Below are 23,800 nucleotides of genomic sequence, written 5' to 3' on the forward strand. Positions count from 1 at the left end.
TTGTATAAAGTCTAAGCGATTGAACCACAGCAAGCTAAATTATAATTACTGCTAATGCGGCCGGGATTTTTTGTTTGTTTGTTTCTTTCAGAAAACATAGAAGTCAAATGGCTTCCTCAATAATGGTATTTGGAGCAATCCTCTATTTCTATATTAGACTGTTTTTTTTTTTTTTTTACTGGGACTTTAAATATTTCACTATTTTTGTGCCAGAGATTTGTTCAAATACCTGTTGCTGCTAGGTCTTTTTAAAAAAAATTTTTTTTAATAAGGTCAAAAGTTATAATCTGAACCCGTTTTAATTTGATATTTGTATAATTAAGCCTGTTTGGTAAACTTTTTAACATGTTTATTATGATCTTGAGGATTTTCCCAGGTATACCGCCTTGGAGCTGCCCCGCAAATAAGAGAGAGCGTTGTGAGGCTAAACTTTACTACCCCACCGTGAGGTCAAAACGCTGCCCCAAAAGTATTACAAACAGCCCTCGTTCCTGGAGCCCCCGCGGCATATCTAGAAGCCATTATTCTTCTGAATTTGGCATGTTTAAAGAAAAAGATAGCTATCGATGGAGGGGCTTCCCTTTTGGCTCCATATGGGAGCGCGGAGAGGGATGAGTAACATTCTCAAAGTACATGAATGATTTACTCTGTGGGGTAGATTCAGACTTCCCGAGTGTCATACGTAAAAGAAATAATGGCGTATCTTAGATAGCTTCCTGACGCTCCATGCTTTTGAAGATGTAGCATAATAGACCCGTCTACTCGCGCTTACTCTGCCCATTTTTGGATCCGGTCTTCCAAATTCGCATTTATCCCCCGCTTACATTTGTTTTTAACTAGCGTGTTAACAAAATGCACCAGAAGGTTTGTGCCTGGAGGTATGTCAATGAAATATAAAGTTAGCCCTGGCTACTGCCTAATCTCTTCATTCCGGGAGCCATCTTCATTTGGGCCGGGAGCACTTGGCTGTTTAGAAATGGCGGACATTGGCTTGGTAAGATTTGGAACCTTAAATAATTTCCACCGTGTCTACCCTCTAGTTAGCGACACAGGTATCATATTGCGTCCCCGACCTTTCTTCTGGGTACAGACCTCGTGGACATCATCTGCGGGTGACCACCATCAGACTAGGCTTACTATGCCACTGCAAACACATGAACCAATTAAAACAATTTATTTCATGAAATATACACATACTGGAATCTAATAGATAATATATTTACATAGTTACATAGTAACCGGAAGCTAATAGATAATATCTCGCTTTTGACGTTGGCTTCCACCCAGCCCTGCCAATATTTAATAAAATAAACCGGCTCTGATGTCACAATGGCATTCATTTGCCCGAAATACCTCTGTAAGCTGATTTTCCAAATTGCATTGTAATTTGCTTTCATTTGTTGGGTTTAATTTTAAAAGTAACAGCCCCAAAGAGATAAAAATCAATTTGCTGCATGTTCCCAAATTACGTTAAAAGCATCAGATTGCTTCATATCCTCGCCACCGCTGTTTCATGAATAATGAAAGCATGCATGTCCTATCGTAGGTAATCTCCCATTATTTAAACCTAGTTATCGCATTAGGCATTCTGCAATGCCAGAAAAAATCATATTATCTCCTTTTTTTTTTTGCCCTCTTTCTCTCAAATAATAGAAACAATCCCGTCATTTTATTAATAAATATCACTGGTGAAAAATACCTTAAAATCAAAGTTCTGGAATTCTTTTCTGCAACATCAAAAAAGTAAGTTACTACTAGCTAATAAACTCTAGAAACTGGAGAAAAAGAGAGCGAGAGAGAGAGAAAAAAAACTTGTGATTATTGGTAAAGCCATTAAAAACATGCTTTCCCCCATACCGTGAGGTGCTGAAGTTTTAGGAACGAACCCGTTGACAAGCCTGAAGGTTCAGATGTGCAGTGTGGATAAATGTAGTATAGAGCATTGTATTAAACTAGATTGAGACGCTAGAGGCGATTCTCCCTAGTGTTCTTGTATCCTACTGCTATTCAAAGTTTGTCAGTTACACATTTGGATCGATCTAATTATTTGGTGATCCCCCCCCCCCCCCATTCCCTGCAATTGCATTTCCAAAAAAAAAAAAAGCGATTTTAATGTGTTTAGTCATTTTGTTGTTTAATAAGGGCTGCTAGACACACACAGTGAGCGAGGAGTTCACGGGTGAGGTCGTAAAGAAGTCCATTAGTACATTTTAAATATGTTTTAGATCCTAAAACATTCTAAATTTTACAATCGGTGTCCTCGCCAAAAAAAGAATGCATATTAAAGTACGGAGAAAGATCAGACCCATTCGGCCCGTCTGGTCTGCCCATTTTCATGATGTAAAGTCTCAAACCTTAATCAGTCCTTGGACTCGTCTTAGATTCTCTATAGCTTTACACCTATTCCACGCATGTTTAAATTCCCTCACTGTATTAGCCTCTACTGCTTAGGATAGGAGGCTGTTCCATTTTTCTAACACCCTCCCCCTGCTAAAGGATATAGCGGGTTCTTTGGGAGAAGCTGTAGCTCCAGAATGGGCATCGGCACGGTGGGTTAGACCTCCCCTGAACTCCAGCCGAGACAGTGCTTGAACTGACCGGCGGTGAGTGCGCCATGCGTTTGGTCAAAGACATCTCCTGCAAGCCAAGTAGAGGGGGGATGAGGAGAGCAAAAAACAAGGTCATGATGGGAAACATTTTGTCCTGAGCTCAAGGGCCCTCTTGTAAAGCCATAAGGTACAATATGTGGGCCTGATTGTCCATAGTCCTAAGTTTCTCATGGATGTGATGGCTATATTATTGGATCCATTGCTGGGAGGACAGACGTTCCGCTTTTAAAAATGATGCCAAACTAATGCATCATCCAAATGGATATGGACAAAACAAGAGTAATAGTGTAAATGCAGATTCACCCTGATTACAATTCTGTATATGTAGAAGACCTGCTGCCCACCTACGAATATCATAAAAATTCTACGTGTGCGAATAGGATGGAGAAAGACCAACCCAGCTTCCAAAGAACAGTTTCGACATCGGACGCAATGTAAGAAAAGTTATATCTTGGTAGACATTCCAAATTGAGATTCGAGAAAGTATGCAAACATTTTATATGCTCCAAAGTAAGTCGGACCAAAAAGAAGGGTTGAAGCTTGTTGCCACCCATAGATTTGGACAGAATTTCAGAAGAGCTGATCAGATCAGCCAAATCGAAGTGTAATAAAGATGGAAAGCTATCCTGACAGACTCCTGCGCCTTAGAAGGTGAAGAATTATACATTTATGTTAATGAAGATTCTAAAATGCTCCCAACTCGTGAAACCTTGAATAGGTCTCTTCACACCTCTCCTCGCCCCGCTTACGCGGTGAGTCTGTCAACACCACCAACCAGTTTAGAACTGTTCTGCAGATAACGCTAAACCCGAGCCTGGAATATTCCTGGGAATTATTCGAAAATACATGCTGTCGGTTTTTACAGCTGTAACGTCGTAACATGTTCTGGCATTTTTTTCTGTTTTGCTGAAGGCATCGGCTTCATGCTGCCTTATTGAAGTTAATTTATGAACACCATGTCACACATATATATATATATATATATATTAAAGGAATAGCTCTTATGAGACCAGCCCAGCTAAATATTTAAGGAAACTAGATTCCTATAACATTATAAACCCCGTAACTTTAGAATATTATTAGCAGACATCATGTCCTGTCCATGTTAGATTTAACACCTTAATTACTCTTTCTAGCTTTGGTTTAAACCATTGGAAACGCAAGAATAATTTTACTTGACTCTGATCGTATCCACTGAATTACCCCAGTTAATGTAACTATTATTATTATTATCATCATCATTATTATTATTATTATTATCATTAATTTCACATCCATTCTTAACAGTTTAAGAAAGAAGATTCCAAATCTCCCAAGGAGATTAATTTGACCAATTTTGTTACAGTTTGTATGCTTAAGGGGCAAAACCACCTTTCTTACACTTATTTGTTTCTATAACACATGGTAGTCAATACAAATGCAAAGTTAAACCCGGGATGTAAGTCTTGTCAATCAAAGGCTATGACATCATCGGAGACTCTAAATTTCTATAATTAACAGGCACTTAACATAATCGATTATAAGCTCACAAAAAAGCAGGACCCTCTTCTCCTTCTCTTCTAGTCTGTTTTAACGTGTTGTTAATGTTATTGTCAATTTTGTATCTTGTCAATTTTAATGTTATCGTCAATTTTCACTGTCCCTTTGTTATAATGGCGCTGCCGAATCTGCTGGCAATCTGTTAATAAATTCTACTGTAATTAAAGATAATTGCCATTTGGTATCACTAGCAGTATGTTTTGAGTGATAATCCCAATTATATTATTACATTTTTATTGTGGAGTACCAGTAGATTCCGTAGTGTTATTACCGTAAGAGCAGAATGCAAAATTAACATGAATCTAAAATAGACAATATACAAGATGAAAAATAACATGAAAAACGAACATGTGACATACGGGTACAGAAGGTGAAGATGGCCTTGCTTTGACGAATTTACTAGGGGCTTGAGGGGAAATAAGAAGAAAAGAGACAATACCGTAGGCCTGATCCCGGCTGCCCCCTGCTTGGCCTATCCCCTCATTAAGGAACGCTAAGATATGATGTCATATCTTGGCACTCTGTGTCGTAATGGCGCACAGCGCCTTGTAATTCGACTTGACAAAGCTCTCCGTGGTATAAATGGGCTGGATGGAGAGATCTCCCTTATAACCAGTGGCACAGCAGAGGGGCAGATCACCAAGAGGGGCATCTGCCCCCTAGGCCTTGTTGGTCTAAACCTGACTAGGTCAGGGATTCCAGGGATTAGTCACACCATTTGGTAAACTCTTAGAGACCCGAGTGGGAAGAAGAGAAAATGATTAAGGAGGGAAGGTTGAGGGGAGAGAGAAGAGGGTGGTTCCGAAATAGAAATATAGGGGGCGCATTGTTGTTAAAGGCTTTGTAAGTAAGGGTCGGGATTTTCAATATGGAGGGCTTGACACAGTATTGCAGCAGAAAAATTATATTTCAGTAATTGTTAGAGAAAGAATTAAGAATTTTACTCCAGATACAATATTTCATGAAACAAACACATTTCCAGCGTACCTTTAAAAAATACATTTGTCTTTTAACTATCTCCGAGAGATATTTTGGCAAGTGTGTTTCATCTAAAATGTCCAGTTTTAATCAGCTTGAACTATGGTCTGTCTTTTTGTGAACCGAAAATCCATCAATCAATGTTATTTTATCTTTTTTTCTGGATTTTTTTGTGTTTTACCCAAGGCAATGCCTTTTGTTAAAAAAAAAACAAAGGGGTGTTTATTTTTTAATGGATTTTTTAATGAATTTTCACAGTCAAGCTATTAATAATTCCATTAATTATGGCCATCTTGTAATAAAGTGCACAGTGGCCTCTCTAATCCTCACCTACAGCTATTGGTTTGAAGCTAATCCAGACTGGTGCTTGGCACAAAAAAAAAAAAAAAAGAGAGAGAGACGGAGGCCTTAGCCAGTAACCGCTTGGAAAACGGATAGAACGGCACAAAAAGAGGATAAAAAAAAAATAATTGTATTTAGTATATGATTTGCCAGAGGGGGTTGAAGTTTAAAGCCAGATGATGTGCTAGTGTTGTGAGGATAATCCAAATGATGCAGAGCAAGCAATGAGCATATCCCAGAAGAAGGCTTTTGCGTTGCCTGGGAGGGCTGGTCTGTTTGATAAATCCACAGGACCATGACATTATATTAGCCGGAGGGCCGTTATGTGCGACTACCGCTCGACTTCCATCTACTTAAAGGATCTACATAAAATCCTACGAGCGAAGCTTCCAAAGACATTAAACTATGTCCCCTTCCCTAGCTTCTCATCACAGAGGGCTGGTACTTTATTAACCGTCTCAAACTTAATCAAACACTTCTAATATATGTGCAATGCTGAGAACGTGCTGAAATAAAATCAACAAAAAATTAAAAACATTAACAAAAATTCTAATTTATTTTTGGCTCCGGAGCAAATCAATTTGTGTCATACAAAAAAAAAAGAAAAATAGGAAAAAAGCTGAAATCAACCAAAAATTAAAATATTGAATTTTTTTTTTGCATTCTTTGTCACATACAAAATTTTTTTAAAAAATTTAATATTTGAAATTTTTTGTTGATTTCAGTTTTTTTCTTTTTTTTTTTGGACACAAATTGATTAGCTTCAGAGCGTTATCTCTTAAAAAAATATTTTTAAAGGGACACGCTTCTGATTTGTTGTATTCAGTTCTAAACATTGCATTTGTAAAAAAATAATAAAAAAAAAAATACAATAGTATTCCAGTTCAATGTCTCTAGTTTTCGCAGCATATTTTTTATGTTTTAAATTGTCGTCTCAATCATTTCTTACAGGTCTGCTGTTAAACAATAGAGCGCCCGGGCCTGTTCTCATACATCTGCAGTTACATTGTATTTCTAAGACCCCCCCTCCCCGGCCTATTGATCGCTTTAGAAAGGAACCGGCACAAACTGAGGTCAAATTGTATTACGGTTAGCAGACAGGCGCAGCGACATGACATGATTTGTTAGCAAGCAAGCAGAAAAAAATGTTATTTCTTTACAATATAACACTTTGCTGCTGTATGCGATCCATACTAGCATATGGACTGTCACATTCCAGATAATGTGAGCCTAATTCATACACCCGTATACAATATTTTTATTAATACATTTTTATTTGGACATAGAAATTCACATTTATCCCAAAATAATTATATTTATAATAAATATACATATACAGCATGTATGACGTTTTTCTTGTTATTTAATTTAAGTTTTTTTTTTTTTAAACTTGCTTTTGTTGTTGCGAGAGAGCGTCCATCTTGCTAACACACAGCGTAAATGTAAACAATCTTTAGCGCTAAATGCTGATGTATATTATAGACCAGGCCGGCTAAATCTAGGCCCGAGGTGGCTGTTTCTTGATGAAGAACTGGGAGGCAGACTGTCCAGATAAGGAAGCCATTAGACCTTCATTTTTTTTTCTTTCAAAGCCCGAGGTGCCGTGCTTCAATGTAAAGGAGAGGAACGTGACCCAAAGCTGCCAAATGGACCAGTTACAAGGAAGAACTCTGATCTCCTAAGTGGCCCATTTACAGTATGAAGCCTGTGCCCGCCATAAAATATTTTTCTCCTTGAGCATAAACCCCAGCGCTGTATACAGTAATATAACCCCCAGCGCTATATACAGTAATATAACCCCAGCGCTGTATACAGTGATATAACCCCCCCAGCGCTGTATACAGTAATATAACTCCCCAGCGCTGTATACAGTAATATAACCCTCCAGCGCTGTATACAGTAATATAACCCCCCAGCGCTGTATACAGTAATATAACCCCCCAGCGCTGTATACAGTAATATAACCCCCCAGCACTGTATACAGTAATATAACCCCAGCGCTGTATACAGTAATATAACCCCAGTGCTGTATACAGTAATATAACCCCCCAGCGCTGTATACAGTAATATAACCCCCCAGCGCTGTATACAGTAATATAACCCCCCAGCGCTCTATACAGTAATATAACCCCCAGCGCTGTATACAGTAATATAACCCCCAGCGCTATATACAGTAATATAACCCCAGCGCTGTATACAGTAATATAACCCCCCCAGCGCTGTATACAGTAATATAACCCTCCAGCGCTGTATACAGTAATATAACCCCCAGCGCTGTATACAGTAATATAACCCCCAGCGCTGTATACAGTAATATAACCCCAGCGCTGTATACAGTAATATAACCCCCAGCGCTGTATACAGTAATATAACCCCCAGCACTGTATACAGTAATATAACCCCCAGCGCTGTATACAGTAATATAACCCCCCAGCGCTTTATACAGTAATATAACCCACAGCGCTGTATACAGTAATAACCTCCCAGCGCTGTATACAGTAATAACCCCCAGCGCTGTATACAGTAATATAACCCCCAGCGCTGTATACAGTAATAACCTCCAGTGCTGTATACAGTAATATAACCCCCAGCGCTGTATACAGTAATATAACCCCCAGCGCTGTATACAGTAATATAACCCCAGCGCTGTATACAGTAATATAACCCCCAGCGCTGTATACAGTAATATAACCCCCAGCTCTGTATACAGTAATATAACCCCCAGCACTGTATACAGTAATATAACCCCCAGCACTGTATACAGTAATATAACCCCCAGCACTGTATACAGTTATAACCCCCAGCGCTGTATACAGTAATATACCCCCCAGCGCTGTATACAGTAATATAACCCCCAGCACTGTATACAGTAATATAACTCCCCAGCACTGTATTCAGTAATATAACCCTCCAGCGCTGTATACAGTAATATAACTCCCAGCGCTGTATACAGTAATATAACCCCCAGCGCTGTATACAGTTATAACCCCCAGCGCTGTATACAGTAATATACCCCCCAGCGCTGTATACAGTAATATAACCCCCAGCACTGTATACAGTAATATAACCCCCAGCACTGTATACAGTAATATAACCCCCAGCACTGTATACAGTTATAACCCCCCAGCGCTGTATACAGTAATATACCCCCCAGCGCTGTATACAGTAATATAACCCCCAGCACTGTATACAGTAATATAACTCCCCAGCACTGTATTCAGTAATATAACCCTCCAGCGCTGTATACAGTAATATAACTCCCAGCGCTGTATACAGTAATATAACCCCCAGTGCTGTATACAGTAATATAACCCCCAGCGCTGTATACAGTTATAACCCCCAGCGCTGTATACAGTAATATACCCCCCAGCGCTGTATACAGTAATATAACCCCCAGCACTGTATACAGTAATATAACCCCCAGCGCTGTATACAGTAATATAACTCCCAGCGCTGTATACAGTAATATAACCCCCAGTGCTGTATACAGTAATATAACCCCCAGCACTGTATACAGTAATATAACCCCCAGCACTGTATACAGTTATAACCCCCAGCGCTGTATACAGTAATATACCCCCCAGCGCTGTATACAGTAATATAACCCCCAGCACTGTATACAGTAATATAACCCCCAGCGCTGTATACAGTAATATAACTCCCAGCGCTGTATACAGTAATATAACCCCCAGCACTGTATACAGTAATATAACCCCCAGCACTGTATACAGTAATATAACCACAGCGCTGTATACAGTAATATAACCCCCCAGTGCTGTATACAGTAATATAACCCCCACCGCTGTATACAGTAATATAACCCCCCCAGCCCTGTATACAGTAATATAACACCCCAGCGCTGTATACAGTTATAACCCCCAGCGCTGTATACAGTAATATACCGCCCAGCGCTGTATACAGTTATAACCCCCAGCGCTGTATAGAGTAATAACCCCCAGCGCTGTATACAGTAATAACCCTCGAGCACTGTATAGAGTAAAACAAACCCTGAGCTGTATGTGGCAATAAACCCCAGCACTATATACACTAATAACCCCCGCACTGCATTAGGTAATAACCCCCAGTTCTGTATACAGCAATAACCCCCAGCACTGTATAAAGTAATAAAAACCCCAGCGCTGTATACAGTAATGTTGGTCATTATTGACAAAAACCTATTTTCTTCTCATTTTGTCCCAATAAACTCCCTTTATCTGCAGACCTGGAGCCGCCGTTGCTGTCAGTCATGTGATATTTTTCCCCCGCTCCAACACCACACTGAGCTGATGCTTTATGGCAATGCTAATGAAGTTGGTTCCTCAATAGACTTTCATTAGTCAGACAGTATGACTGGGTGATTAAGACTGAGCCATTCTATTGATTCCGACAGGCAGTATGATAAGGAGTCGGGAAATTTATCTAGTAGATTGGGGGCTCAGATAACAGAGTGAGAAATGGCTGATATGCAGCTGCCTGAACACATTATATTATGGGGCAAAAATTAGAATTGTTTAAAAAAAGAAAACACCCCAATATTTTTGAAAAATTCTTTTCAATCTGATAATTTCAATTAAAATGGTGGAAGCTCCCTTTATGTTCCCCCAAACGTCAACACACTAGCTGAACCGTAAAATTAAAACAAAATCTGCTAAATAATGGGAATATATAAAATAATTATTACAAAGCCCCATTAACAAATAGCTAATCCCAATAACACTTTTTGTTGATATAGTCCCTTTCTTTATAAATATTTCCCTTATTCCCTTATATTTCTTATTACAAAAGCACTTTAAGTTTCTTCTAAGTTAATACGTGTCCATTTATTTCTAAGATATTCTGATAAATAGAATTGTGATGATAAATAATATGGTGGGGCGGACAAGTTAACAAATTCCTTCCCTTACCAAAAGCAATTATGTTTATTTTACAACGGTTTCCAATACACTAGCACTAGTTGAATAAATAGGATTTTTTTTTTCCTCCCCAGTAATGAAGGAGGTGGTATATTGTGGAACTTACCTTGGAATATACATTTTAATTTTCTTCAAAATTCCGATGAAATAGAAAAATTTACATATATATAACATGATGCGAACGGCACAATACAAATTGCATTATGAAAGATAGTACAGTGAAGCATTATGTGGCCCAAGTCCCTGGGGGACTGTAAGGGTTAATGAAGAGGTTCAAACGTACTGCGCTTCATTTATCATCTCAGTGAAAGTACCAAATTTGCTAATTTTTTATTTCTTTTCTTTACCAACGTTGTCATTGTCAAGATTTTTTTTTTTTTTTATAACTATAGTTTAACATATCCGCATTACTTTCTAATTTACCAAAAAAAAATCAGTATTCAGGGGAAATTTTTGTCCTATTTATATTTTTTTCCCAGGGTTTGACTAATCGTGTCTCTAATAGGCGGAAACGCTGTGTTGCCATAGCAGCAGAATTTTTTTTTTTTTGCGTTTTTATCAGTATTCAAAGAATCCAAACCGACAGCTTAATTATTGCTTTGGTTAATAATGCTTTAAAATTCAGCAAATATTTTGCCCAATTGAAACAATGCTTTTTTTAAACCGTAATGATGCCCCTCCAAGGGGTGATCGTAGGACAGTGGAATTTTTTTTTTTTATCTTGACAGCACCTTGTTTATGTTAGTTGGACAGCTCTGGAGGGCGCCTTTCCACCCTCAATTTTTATTATTATTATTTATTGTTTTATATAGCGCCATCATATTCCACAGCGCTGTACAATGAGAAGGATGCAGTATGCATGGGAACATGCTTATACATGTGAGCAGAGCAAACTACCCCACTCTGCTGTAAGAGAAAGGCCTGCACAGCGAGGATGTGCATGCGCAAAAGACATAGCAGTACTGACTGCCGTCGAAATAAAACTAATTGAAATTGTCTAGTGGATAGACATGGATGAGTGAAGCAAAAACAGTTTGCTTCACTGACGCCTAAAAAAAACCAACTGGATACTATTGCTTGAACTGTTTTTCCTCCCCTTCCCCATACTCACTGAGTTGAGCTTCCAGTGCATCGTTCTGGATTTGTAAGAGGCATGTGGAAAAGGAATAGAGGAAAACCAGAACGTCACCGGGCTGCCCTCGGAAAACAATAAAAAAAACTATTAATGGTCTTCTCGCGCCAAGAGACGCAGAGCATCGTTTGAAAGATGGCATTTCCATTAGCGCAAAACCAAATTGGGCTGGAACGGTCCAAATTTATTTATTTTCTCGCTGGTGAGCAGGAATTTAGCTCGGGGAGGAAGTCCGTCACCACATTTGACAAGCGCTTTTGGCATCGGTCGGTGTAAAGTTAAAAAAAACCCAAAACCTCGCCTCGTTATCGAACCTAAAATATGTCTGCCGAGGGGGAGCGGTGTTACCACGTTACAGATATGAGAAGGTGCCATCATTTTATGTATGAGTATTATTGAAATTTACTCAAACGTCTAAGGATTAACCCCTTCAGTTAATCACAGTGCTCAGAATGTTATGGCTGTTCATGTAATGAATGTAATGAACCATAAGATGTAAAACTCCACTTTAATATATTCGATATTTGCATTCAATATTATTTTAAAATTTGCATTAATAATGTATTTAGCTATTATTTATTTAATATTTTTAGTTTTCCAATGATATTTTTATTATTTACATCTTTATTTACACCCTCTGCATTCAGTGCGTGATACAACACTTCCCAAACAAGAATATTTTAACAGGCTGGGCCTCAAAGGTGTGCAGATTATCACACATATTCCTAAAGGAACTTGTGAAAACTTGTAAAAGTATCTAGATATATTATAACAACAGAGACATTTTATACACCCTACATTTATAGTTCCACACTAAATAAACTTTTGTGATGTCTCATTAAAAAAAAAAAAATACAATCCCATCCTTGCGTTCTGTATAATTATTCCTCCCCATTAAGCTATCTCTGCCCTATTGATAAGTTGATGATTGTTGGTTCAAGCTACTCTGCCGTATGCTGCCTTTGATCTAAGCTTTCATGAGGTGAGCCCGAAATGAATATTTCCACGACACTACGTAACAAGGAAAAACACAAGCTAAAGGCAATTCAGTAGAAAAATAGCTGTGGTAATAGGTTTGGGGGTCAAGGTCGAGGAACTGCATTCCTGATTAATTTTGTCCAATGAACCTGCAGGGTTAGTTTAAAAATGTGGCGAATCAATCACGGGAGATTTAAGGACAGGACGTAAAGGAACTAAATAGTCTTGATTCAAACAAAACTTGGAGTTGGGTTGTATATAAAAAGGTAGGCCTCGTAGCATCGTAGGGCAGGGCATTAAGTTTTGGTCCGTTCTCAGTTGAGTTGTCCTCATAACCTTTTGTATGCAAATTTTTTTATCTTGGGGTCCACCCCAGTTCCAAAAGTGTGTCCAGATGTTGCTCTCCTTTCTCACTTGTGCCCAGAGGGATATCAACTTCACCCCACTATACGATAAAAGTATGTGGACACCCCTTTCTAATTATTGAGTTCAGGTGTTTCAGCCGTGGTTATTGCTAACAGGCGTATAAAATCCAGCACATAGGCAGCCATCTCCATAGACAGACACTGGGAGTAGAACAGGTCGTACTGAAGAGCTCAGTGACAGCTCAATGGCGCTGTCATAGGATGCCACCTTTGCCACAAGTTAGTTTGTGAAATGTTGTCCTGCTAGATCTGCCCCGGTCCGCTGTAAGCGCTATTATTGGGATGTGGAAGCATCTAGGAGTAGCAGCTCAGCCACGAAGCAGTAGACCCCACGCACTTATAGAGTGGAGCTGTACAGTCTTACTAGTCTACAGAGTTACAAACTGCTTCCGGAAGCAACATCAGGACAAGCTCTGTCGGGAGCTTTATGAGATGGACTTCCATGGCTGAGCCAGGAGAAAGCTACCTACTGGGATGCATAGAGCCTACTGTAAAGATTGGTGGAGTAGGGATAATGGTCTGGGGCTTTTGTTCGGGTTTTGGGGCCATTAGTTCTAGTGAAGTGGCATCAGTTTGGGGAAGGTCTTTCTTGTTCCAGCATGACTGTTCCTCTGTGTGCAAAGCAAGGTCTAGAAAAACATGGTTTGACGAATTTGGTGTGGAGGAACTTGAGTGGTCTGCACAGAGCCCCGGCTTTAAGACCATTGAACACCTTCAGGATGAATTGGAACTCCGATTGTGAGCCTGGCCTTCTCGTTTTGGACTGAGTGAATGCTCTTTTTGGCTGCAATGGGACAACGACTCCATATTAATGCCCAATTTTTGGAATGGGATGTCCAACAAGCTCATATAGGTACGATGATCATATAGATATTGTAGCTCTGGGGTTCATGGTTCCCTCATGCAGAAGAAATTTGCAGCGCATTTTGGTTCTGAACTTGTGAGCAGGATCAGACATTTGTTGTTGAAGATGTTTCCTCTGTAATGGCACAAGCAAGCTTAAACTTAAGACGCTACTGAGCGGAGATGCACCCTAGGACGGGGTATTAAATCCCTGTCCATGACCCTTTGTATGCCAATGCTTACTTTTACTGCCATTCCAGTGGCATATCAGGTCCAGAAGTGGGCAGCCGCCAGCAACCACATGTCTGTCATTTGGAGGCTGCTGGCCTTAAAGTGGCAGGGTCATCTAGCCATCCCTAGTCTGGCCCTGGTCCCTTTGCTTTGCTACCCCTGGCTCCATTAAAAGGCGGACTTGACACATCTGTCTATAATTCCTTCACTGACATTTAAAGACCTCCTGTTACCCGAGTACTATTTAACGCTCCATTGGATTTACCAGTTTTTCCGATAAAGCATCAACCCGTGTTGTTACAACTTTTGGCAAGCAATATGTTTTTACAGAAATGTTCACAAATTTATACTTCTGAGGAGAAAGCTCCACAAGGATTTAGGTTTCCATAGAGCTATCTAGAAGTATAAACTGAAAAGTCACACAGTTTAATAAGAAGTCGCATTTGCGCAGCCAAAGAAAATACTTAAATGAGCTCCATATTCAGAAAATTAAAAAAAATAAATTATAATAATAAAAATAAAGGCAAGCGTCTTAAGTATGCGTGAGACAGAAAAAGAAAAAGTTGGAATTCCTTCAATTTAGATGTAGAAACGTTATTCTCGGCTTTCTTGAAGAACAGAATGATATTTTTCCCATACTTTACTGGAGGTCGTAGGATTAAATTATATTTCCGCCTCTTTTAAATAAGATTATCTGTTCCTAGCACTTGACTTTAGGTTGGTTTCATGTTGCATGTAATATACGCGAAGCACACCGCAACTTAAAAGCAGAAGCCGGTGTCCTTACTTACTTTTCTTCTGTTTCAATGACTTTCCATTGATCTTTAATCTTTTCCATATGAACAATTTTTTGTATTGTCTTTTTTTTTTCCTGCCTGCTTTCGGGTCACATGACATTTAAGCATAAATTATAAAATGTAACAAAAATTCATGAAGTTTTTTTTTTGCATTCAGCAGCACGGCAAATGCTATAGTAGAAGGTGCTCCACACCGTTTGGGGTGTGGCCTTTAGTGGGGCGGGGCTAGACCCCCAAAAATTAAGTCCGTATGGTGGCGGGAGGGGAATAGGGCAGGACGTGGGAGTACAGAAACACAGCTTCCTCGACCCGGAGAACTTGTCCTTCATTTGGAGTTTCTGGGGGCGAAACGCGTCGAGTTCGTTAAAAAAAAAAAAGAACCCCGATGAGCTCATCATTGCAAGACAGCAAAAATGATTTGCCCTCTGCTACAATCTACACGATTATATGATCTATTATAATTTATAATTTTGCTGGAGGTTATGTAAGAGCTAAAATTAACATTTTTGGTTTTTTTTTTATTGTGGAAATGTATCATATTCTCTAAGAAAAAAAATAACATATTATCTATTAATTTGTAAATTTTTTCATGGGGGGTTGAAATAAAAGATAAAATATCTAGGTGTTAAGAAAAAAAAAAACTATAAACTTTATCAGTTTTTTCCCCTTTTCGACAAATCCCGGTTAATGGTTTTTTTTTTAGCCATGAAACTGTTCATTAATGCTGAGGAATTACGTGTAAGACTCGGGCTAATTAATTAATGTTTGATCGTTTTGACATCTCTAAATGACTCAGCCACATACCTTGAAGGTTTGTCAACTCAATTGCATCTTTATGATTTTTTATTTTTTTTTGCCGTTAACCAACGATGAAAACTAATGCCACTCTTTCTAGTTTTCAATCACCTCTACAGAAGTGCTCCCCTGGCAATGTACAAGGACAGACCTAATTAATCGCTCATCTGCCCCGCGTTGTGTCTATACATCACGGTGGCAGCTGGAACTGCTGCTTGTTCTAAGGCTATTTCTTGAAAGAAACACTCATCTGTTTTTCAATAATTTCACCACAGGTGGTGATTTGTAATTAGGGACGGCAATGAATCCAATTTTTTTATTTATTTATTTTTTATTATTTTATTTTTTTTTTTTACCTTGTTTACGACAGAGGTTGATTTAAAAAAAAATATATAAAAAAAAATTATACAGGATTTTAAATGCTGTTGCCATGGTTGATTATTACATGACATATGATGGCGTTGGTGTGCATTACTCACACACACAGTTCTATTTTAATACCTGTGTAGGTAGCAGGGATTGTTTTTAAAAAAAAAAAAAGTTTCAGGCAAAAATTATGAATACATTTTGAGAAAGGAAAAAAAAAAATGACAGAAGAATTCTTTTTTGGAAGGGTTTTTGGTCATCCAACAGAAACCTTGCAAATCCCCTGATCCTTAGCTGACCCCTGATTTCCTCTACTGAAAGCAGGAAATATACTTAAGTACAATTCCTGCACTTCCTGTGTAGGACGTCCTCTGAAATCAATGGGAAAATCAGCCACAAAATTGCATATATCATATTTTAACGTCAATATGATTGCTTAATTAAACTTCTACCTTTGTAGTCATCCCATTATAGTCACTGTCATGTATTGTTTATGTTGGCATCTCAGATAAATGACGTTTGGCTGCGTACAGTATGTTAATTTATCATCTGATGAGTCAAACACCGATGAATGATGTCAAATGAGCACTAAATATTAGAGGCACATACTATTTCAGAAGCTAATGATGGAAGGATGGGTACTATAAAATGTTCTTTGTGATAAAATAGAATGTTGTTTTTTTTTAATGGTGCTGTTCCACTCATGACCCGGAGTTTTCCTCCCTTAGTAACTTGAGCTTTTTTTTTTTGCCATATCTTTGTTCAACCGCGACTCCCCTAGTTCATTTTAATGTATCTATACAATTTATATATTGCTTTTCCTCAATGACAGATACGGCTTTCTTTTGGGACCAAAAGGCTCCCATATGTACTATACTATTTTTTTGTTAATTTTGTGGTTTGTAGTTCAGGGGAAGGGTTTTTTTAAATTGTATATTTCTAGTGGGCGGGGTACAAGATGTTTGACATTTTTTAAAAACTTCTTTTGCATTTTTTTTTCTATTTTTTAAACTTGTTTGACCCAAAATCCCTTTGGGATCTTTAAAGACCATTAAGAAGGAAATTGTACCTTCTATGATGTCATGATGACATCACTGGGGTCTTTGATTATGTATTCATTTTTTTTATTTACTTTTATTTTCCTTTTTTAAACTATTTTCAAATATGTTTTGCTTTTCTCAAGAGGAAGAAACAATGTTTCCCTATTTCCCGCGAGGGTCTGGATACTTTTACTTTAATCATTGTTTCTGGTGGTGTAAGCCTTGACACCTCAAGTAGAAAAAGCTAAATGTCCATTACTTGAACGGTTAGACTTAATCTAGCAGCCTGGAGACAATGATTCTGGCTCTTGGTCTTCCATAAAACATCTCTACAGGTGCAAAAACCAAATTATGTACTATTATGTCCTATGATCATCTAGACCGGTGGTTCTCAACTCATGGGTCGCAACCCAAAAGTGGGTCGCGACCCTGTCTTCAGTGGGTCGCGGAGGGTCAGGGCCGGACTGGAGGCATATCGGGAAAATTTCCTAGGGGTGCCTTACACATTCTAGTGGCAATCCACGAGCAGCAGGCTGTTAGGACCGTGGCTGCAACAATCGGGGCCATCAGGCAGCCTCCGGTCCGGCATGTACTTTAGTATTACTCCCCGACCGCAAAGCAAGTTGCTTGATTGGTTTGCGGTCGCTGTCTGCTCCCAGTGGGAGCTGAATAAAGTTTTTCTCTGATTGCTCCTCCCCTCTTCCTGCTGCAGCCCGCGGACAGCCTTTCCACTTCCACTTTTCTGAGGTTATTTTTGGGTCGCGACTTAATGACTAAAGACAAATGTGGGTCCTGAGGATACACGGGTTGAGAACCACCGATCTAGAGCACCTTCTATAGGACATCATCATACATCCTAAGGTCTCGGAGGGGTTAATTTAATTTAAATGTGTATATAGTATGTTATGTTAGGAGAGCTGCTGTTTTTAGTTATGTCTTCTTTAATCACATAAAAGCAACGCACAAACTCTTTCACTTTCTTTGGCAACAAACCTTCCGGTGCTTTTGTGTCACATGACAGGGACCTCTAGAATCCATGGGGCCCCAGCTGGAAAACCCTTACTAAATAAATCCCAAATAACTGGCAGATAAAAGTATTAGAGAAAGTAACAGTGCTTCTTAAAACATTTATTTTGATTTATATATATATATACCATATTTTTCTTTGTTGGCTACAGCAAGATAATTGAATTGGATACATCAAATTGGAGAAAATTGTAATGCACATATATTTGAATAAATTATTTGATATCACAACGCTGGCCTTCATCATGCGTGTGCCTGAAGGCATGGCAAGGGTTATTATTGAAAAGTAAGAGTGCTTGGATGGTAGTCTCATCTCCTCTGTTGTGGTTTTTCTCTTGGGTCTCATCCTTGGCGCCTTGGCCTGTTATCGACGTCTCGGTCTGACTGAACCAGGGATGTTGTAGATATTTTAGGGGGTAATTCCCAAATATGACAAAAAAAGTGCAAAAAAGTTTTCCTGTGATAATTTTCCAGAATCCCATCTCATTCAAAATGGCCGACTTATATCTTCAACAGAAGTGTCTTTTAAGGCTGAGGTTGGAGTATTAGGATGAGACCCAAATTAATTCTACTAATTGCTAAGTGCTTGAACTAGGAGAAGTTTTATATGCATCGGAAGCTCCATCCCAACTCAGAGACCATCCACCCCATATACTACCATGTGCATTCTATTTGTTGATTCTAATTGATGCATGGGGAGCCACTGGCGAGATCCGCGCAGCCACACATTATGATTTTATACTTACGCAGCAAGTGGACTGCCTAATATCCAACCGGCTTCCGCACACTGGCAGACCCTACCTGCCACTGGAGCGGCAGTAAGGGTAAGTTTGCTGCACTATTTGCCGAGGGTGGTAGACGGTCAGTCCGTGCCTGGCTCATTTGATTAACATGCAGTGGAAAAGCACCCTTTTGTCTATGCCTTCAAGAGCTTGGGTTGGAGGACTTCCCGTGGGTCAGTTCTTCTTCCTATGAGACTTTGCTAGGTTTACCACCGGCTCACAGCCATAAATCCTACATTTTGAGTACGACCTGTCCCAGTTTGGTCTTCGACCGGCCCTTGATCATTTTTTCCTTTGGGTTTCCTGGGTAATGGATAGCTGTATTGTGGCGTTAAACATAAGGGCTCTTCATTCTGTATATATAATACAAGGTGTAATATATAGATACATTTCAAAACATACAATTCTACAAATTAATTATTATTATTTTAATGAGTTCATAATAAGATAACTCCGGGGACATTTCTTTATTCCCTGGCATCATTTTGACCATGGTGCATCTTTTATTTGCCTAAAGATAATTAAGCCAAGCAGAAAATATTGCACCGGAGGCAGTAGCGATAGATACGTCGTGTTACCCAAGCTGGCAACTGTTATACAATAATATTTACATTACAGCAATGGTAACAGAACTGGATCATGGCAAAAAAAATATGTAAAAAAAAATAATAAATAAATACTACATTTCCCCCAACAGTCCCGGTTTTCACGGGACAGGTCCAATTTTCGGCAGTGTCCTGCTGCTTTAGGGAGGTGATACATCTATGGAGATCTGTGCTGCTGTAGCAAAGATCTCGATTGCCGCTTCCAAATGCCCCCTCGCCACACTAGCTGTTTGGGCAAAGCGGGTGGGTGGCCAGCTCTCCCTTCCCGCTCCCACTCCTGGGGCCGGCTTCGCCTCTTTCCATCCCAACACAGGTGTTTTCCGATTTGGGCACCTGAAATGTTGGAGACAATGTTGTAAACGGTTACATGAATCCGGTGATTAAAGCTGCTGTTCCACCAACTCTGCTGGATGTAACACTTCTGTGACTCAACAGTCGATTCAGACACATCATTCCTAGAAATGTTGAATAGTGAAACCTTTTTTTTCAGAAATTATTCTATAATCAGGTAAAATATTACCTTATTCATAATTGACGGGAACGCATATTTGCCATGTGATACAAAAGCAGACGCTGATAGGCTGTTACCTTGGAGACCAAAATCACAGACCTGTTATGGTTTATGTGCTTAGCGTACTTGAGACCGCTATTGATATTTCGTCTAAGTAGCACAGCACCTTTAAAATTTCCCGCCGTCTCAAACGGTTTCGAGGACATGGTCATCCCTCAATGTCAATCGTACTGTTAAAAGGAGTCACAATGTGGCCCGAGTGCGACGAGCCCCCCCCCCCCCCCGACAGATTCTGTCAGGCGGCCGCTGTGTCGGCTTGCAGGTGTAAGGCTGACCTATTATTCTGAATGGAAGCTGACAAAAGGAATTTGCGCATCACGGAAGGGAAAGAGCTCGCAGGAGAAGCGTGACGTCCGCGGGACCGAACTGGCGCACACAGATCTGTCACATGAGATCTCCGGATAAAGTAACATGATTCGCACAATGTCAATAGAATCTTCATCCAAGAAGGACATTTGTCAAGATTGTTATTATTAACAACATTCTTAATTCTCCCGGATTAGAAGATTTATTAGTTTTGCTTTCCGACGTAAAACGGGGAATATATATATATTTTTTTATATATATATATATATATTTTAAGGCAAAAATATACATCGAATTGCTGAATTTCACCAGTTTCTGGCATTTAATATTACGAAAGGTTTCGTCTGGAGACGGGGGGGGGGAGCTTCTGTGGTTAATTTGATTTAATTTGTTTAGGACAATGGATTAGAAGAAGGGATTGTATGGAATGGTGTGAATAATCCTAGGTTTTGTCACGCTGCCGCCGATGAGAATAAGAATTTGTGTTTTGGGTTTATAATGAATTGATTTGCAAAAAAAATGAAAGGAGAGTTGACAGGAGAGCGTGCTGGAGAGCGCCACGACATCCATTATGAAGAGACAACCCCAGTAAATGTCTGCTGCAGGAAGAGCCTGGCTGGCCCTGTATAATGTATAGCTAGATCGTTGAGATGCCTTCAAAGTCTCCTTCCCTATTGAATTATTCATTATACAGGGTTCTCGCAGGAGCTTCTTGCCCGTGTTGGACTATTCGTGAAGAGAGACACTTAAAACCACAACTCTCCTGCAAACTCTCTCAAATTAACCTCAAAAACATATTTTTATAGATTATTAGAGCCTAGATTTATTAATTAAGGAGCAAATCTAGAAATATTTTTTACTCTTTAGTGAGCTGCTGTTTCCTCATTGGCTCAACCCAACTAGTGCCAAGAAATCGGGACTGTCCCTGCAAAAGCATGACTGCCAGGAGGTATGATGTATTGTTTATTGAAGTCTGGGTTATGTTACGATCGCCTGTAAACTGGCACATTCCATTTTTTTAAGACCTTAACCAGAAAAAAAAATGCTTTAGCCTTCTAGTTTTTCTCGGGAAGAATTTATTGTCATGTGACACAAAGGTGTGCGCCGATATATATATATATATATTTTTTAATTTGAGTAAACATTTAGAGGAAAGAATGAAAATCACGTGCAAATGTTTCGTGATACCTTTAAATACTTGGTAGCCCGTGATCCTATTTATGCTTCTTAGGGCAGCCTTTCCGAAATCCAAGGGCCCAATATAAACCTTAAGACAGGGCCACCTGACCAGTCCCATCCCGTGCTCGCCATAGAGCCTCTAGGCTCCAAAGTCCTGAAAGGAGCCACTAGGCCTCATTCCACATAAGGGGGCCATTTGGGCTCCCAAAGCCTGCAAGGACCCAGGTACAGGTTGCAGGCCCAGTACTATATAGCCGGCTGTGGGGGCCAATGAGCCTGGGCCCTGTACACAGGGTTGTAAAGCCCCTGATGGCCGCCTTGGTGTTTTATTCTGTATTTAACAATAATGCTGCCCCCGACATAATCCCCAGTCCCTAAAAAAAAAGGTCTCATGGTTAGTATGCACTCATCTCCATCTTTACCCACCTCAAAAATGAATCTGCGGTTAGAAATATAGATAACTCTTTCACTGTGTAAAATAAAAAAGCTGCTCATCCGTGTCTTCGGTTTTATTTAGCGTCTGTTCAGCCGAAGACTCTTTGATCTAAACATGGCGATCGCTAATTACTCGCTGTGGAAACTGATCCCGCCAGATTTTCATGCGGGCCGAATAACTGCATCGAAACTTGTGGAATTTATTTCCGTTTGACGTTTTCTAAGATCCTTTGAAGTGCCGACAGTGGCGACTCTTTTGTAGCTGTTTTGGTAACCGTTATCCGCACCAAAAAAAAAAAATGCGAGGCTTAATTTTGGCAGACGATATTGTTAAAAAATGTCAACCGAAATGTCGGTGGACTCGCTCCAAACATTATAGCAAGTGACACATAAATAATTGCATGTGGATAAAACATGCTGAATGATTGGCAGCCATGTTTTCCAGTTTCACGCTGTCAGGACTTCATATAATTTCATTGAAATACAGCTTTTGCCATGGTAGTATTTGGAATTTATTAAACCTACCAACCTATATTATACCCCCAACATTTCTGGTGTCAAAATTGGGACACCTCGGTTGGGGAGTGCGGTTGAGGCAGGATGGGACTGCAGGTGGGGCAAAGACTGGATTACCTCTACCCGTTTAACCACCATGCAGTGTTCATCTGAACTGTACCATGAGGTGTCCATGTGGATCCTAGACTATATGTGTATGTAATTGGTGTCAGTATGTGTTGTGGGTGTTAGCGTGAGTGTTAGTGTATGATATTAGAGTGTCAGGGGTGAGCCTAGGGTTAGTGGTGAAAGAGAGAGATAGTACGAGTGTATGTATGTGTAAATGTATGATGTTGGGCTTTAGCGTGTGCATGCACTTTAGCTACAGGGGGTGGGCAATGAAATACTGCACCCATGTGCCACTCTAGGCTCACCCCTGGGGCTTAATATTTTGCCACATAGAGGAGACTGGACATTTTTTTTTCTTACAGGATAATTTAATACTAACATATATTTTTGAACATTGCAACACACCAATGTGATTCTAACGTGTACATTAACAAACCCCTTCCTACCACATATTAATTTAGCAATACTTTATAGAAGAAAAACCCTTAGATTCAGAGCCCATCATAGGGTATAATTAAACCTGGTTTTTTTTTTTCAATAAAATAAAAATATACATTACGGTTTATAAATATTTGCAAGCTTTTGGGACGGAGTAGCCAATACTTCAATGATTTTTGGCAGGTAGAGTATACACTTTGTTCATTCTGGAAGTCTGCAGAATCCTGTCGGAGAAGGACCATCCATCCGCTTCTTTTTGTAATGTGAAAATATCAGTAAATCGCTGTATGTGACGCAGAGGTTACAGGATGTGTTTGGGGAATTTCTTGACACTTGATGACTGGGAGTTACATGTCGTTGCCTTACTACCGTGTATGTGTAATACTTTTAGACAGCTGTCAATCAGAATTATTTTTGCTGTTGCAGAAAAATTGTTATATGGTTAAACCAAACCCTCCCGTCCCCTGAGAAATCATATTTTGAGTAATAAAAAATTACTTTTAACCACAAGAACATTTACTTTTACTTTTAGTAATATAGTTTTGTTAGAGATTTGTACATAATGTTTGAAATGCTGTAGTTCATCTGCTTATTTTTATGACCCAATTTTAGGCATCTCGTTCCCAAAGAGTAAAACATTCAATTTGTTGAATGATATGGTACACATTTTACAAAAAAAAAAACAAAAAACAATTAAAATACTCTCTAGTAGAAGCCAAAGAATAACAAAACATTAGAAACATGACGGCAGATCAGACCCAAATGTCACAACGCCCAATGGAAATGGAACACGATTACGTGCAGCTTGTGGGTCAAGCTCTAGTCTGGTTATTGTGATAGACAAAT

This window comes from Sceloporus occidentalis, unplaced genomic scaffold, assembly GCF_023333645.1.
Source record: "Sceloporus occidentalis isolate IW3139 unplaced genomic scaffold, rSceOcc1.0.p SCAF_131, whole genome shotgun sequence".
NCBI lineage: Eukaryota > Metazoa > Chordata > Lepidosauria > Squamata > Phrynosomatidae > Sceloporus > Sceloporus occidentalis.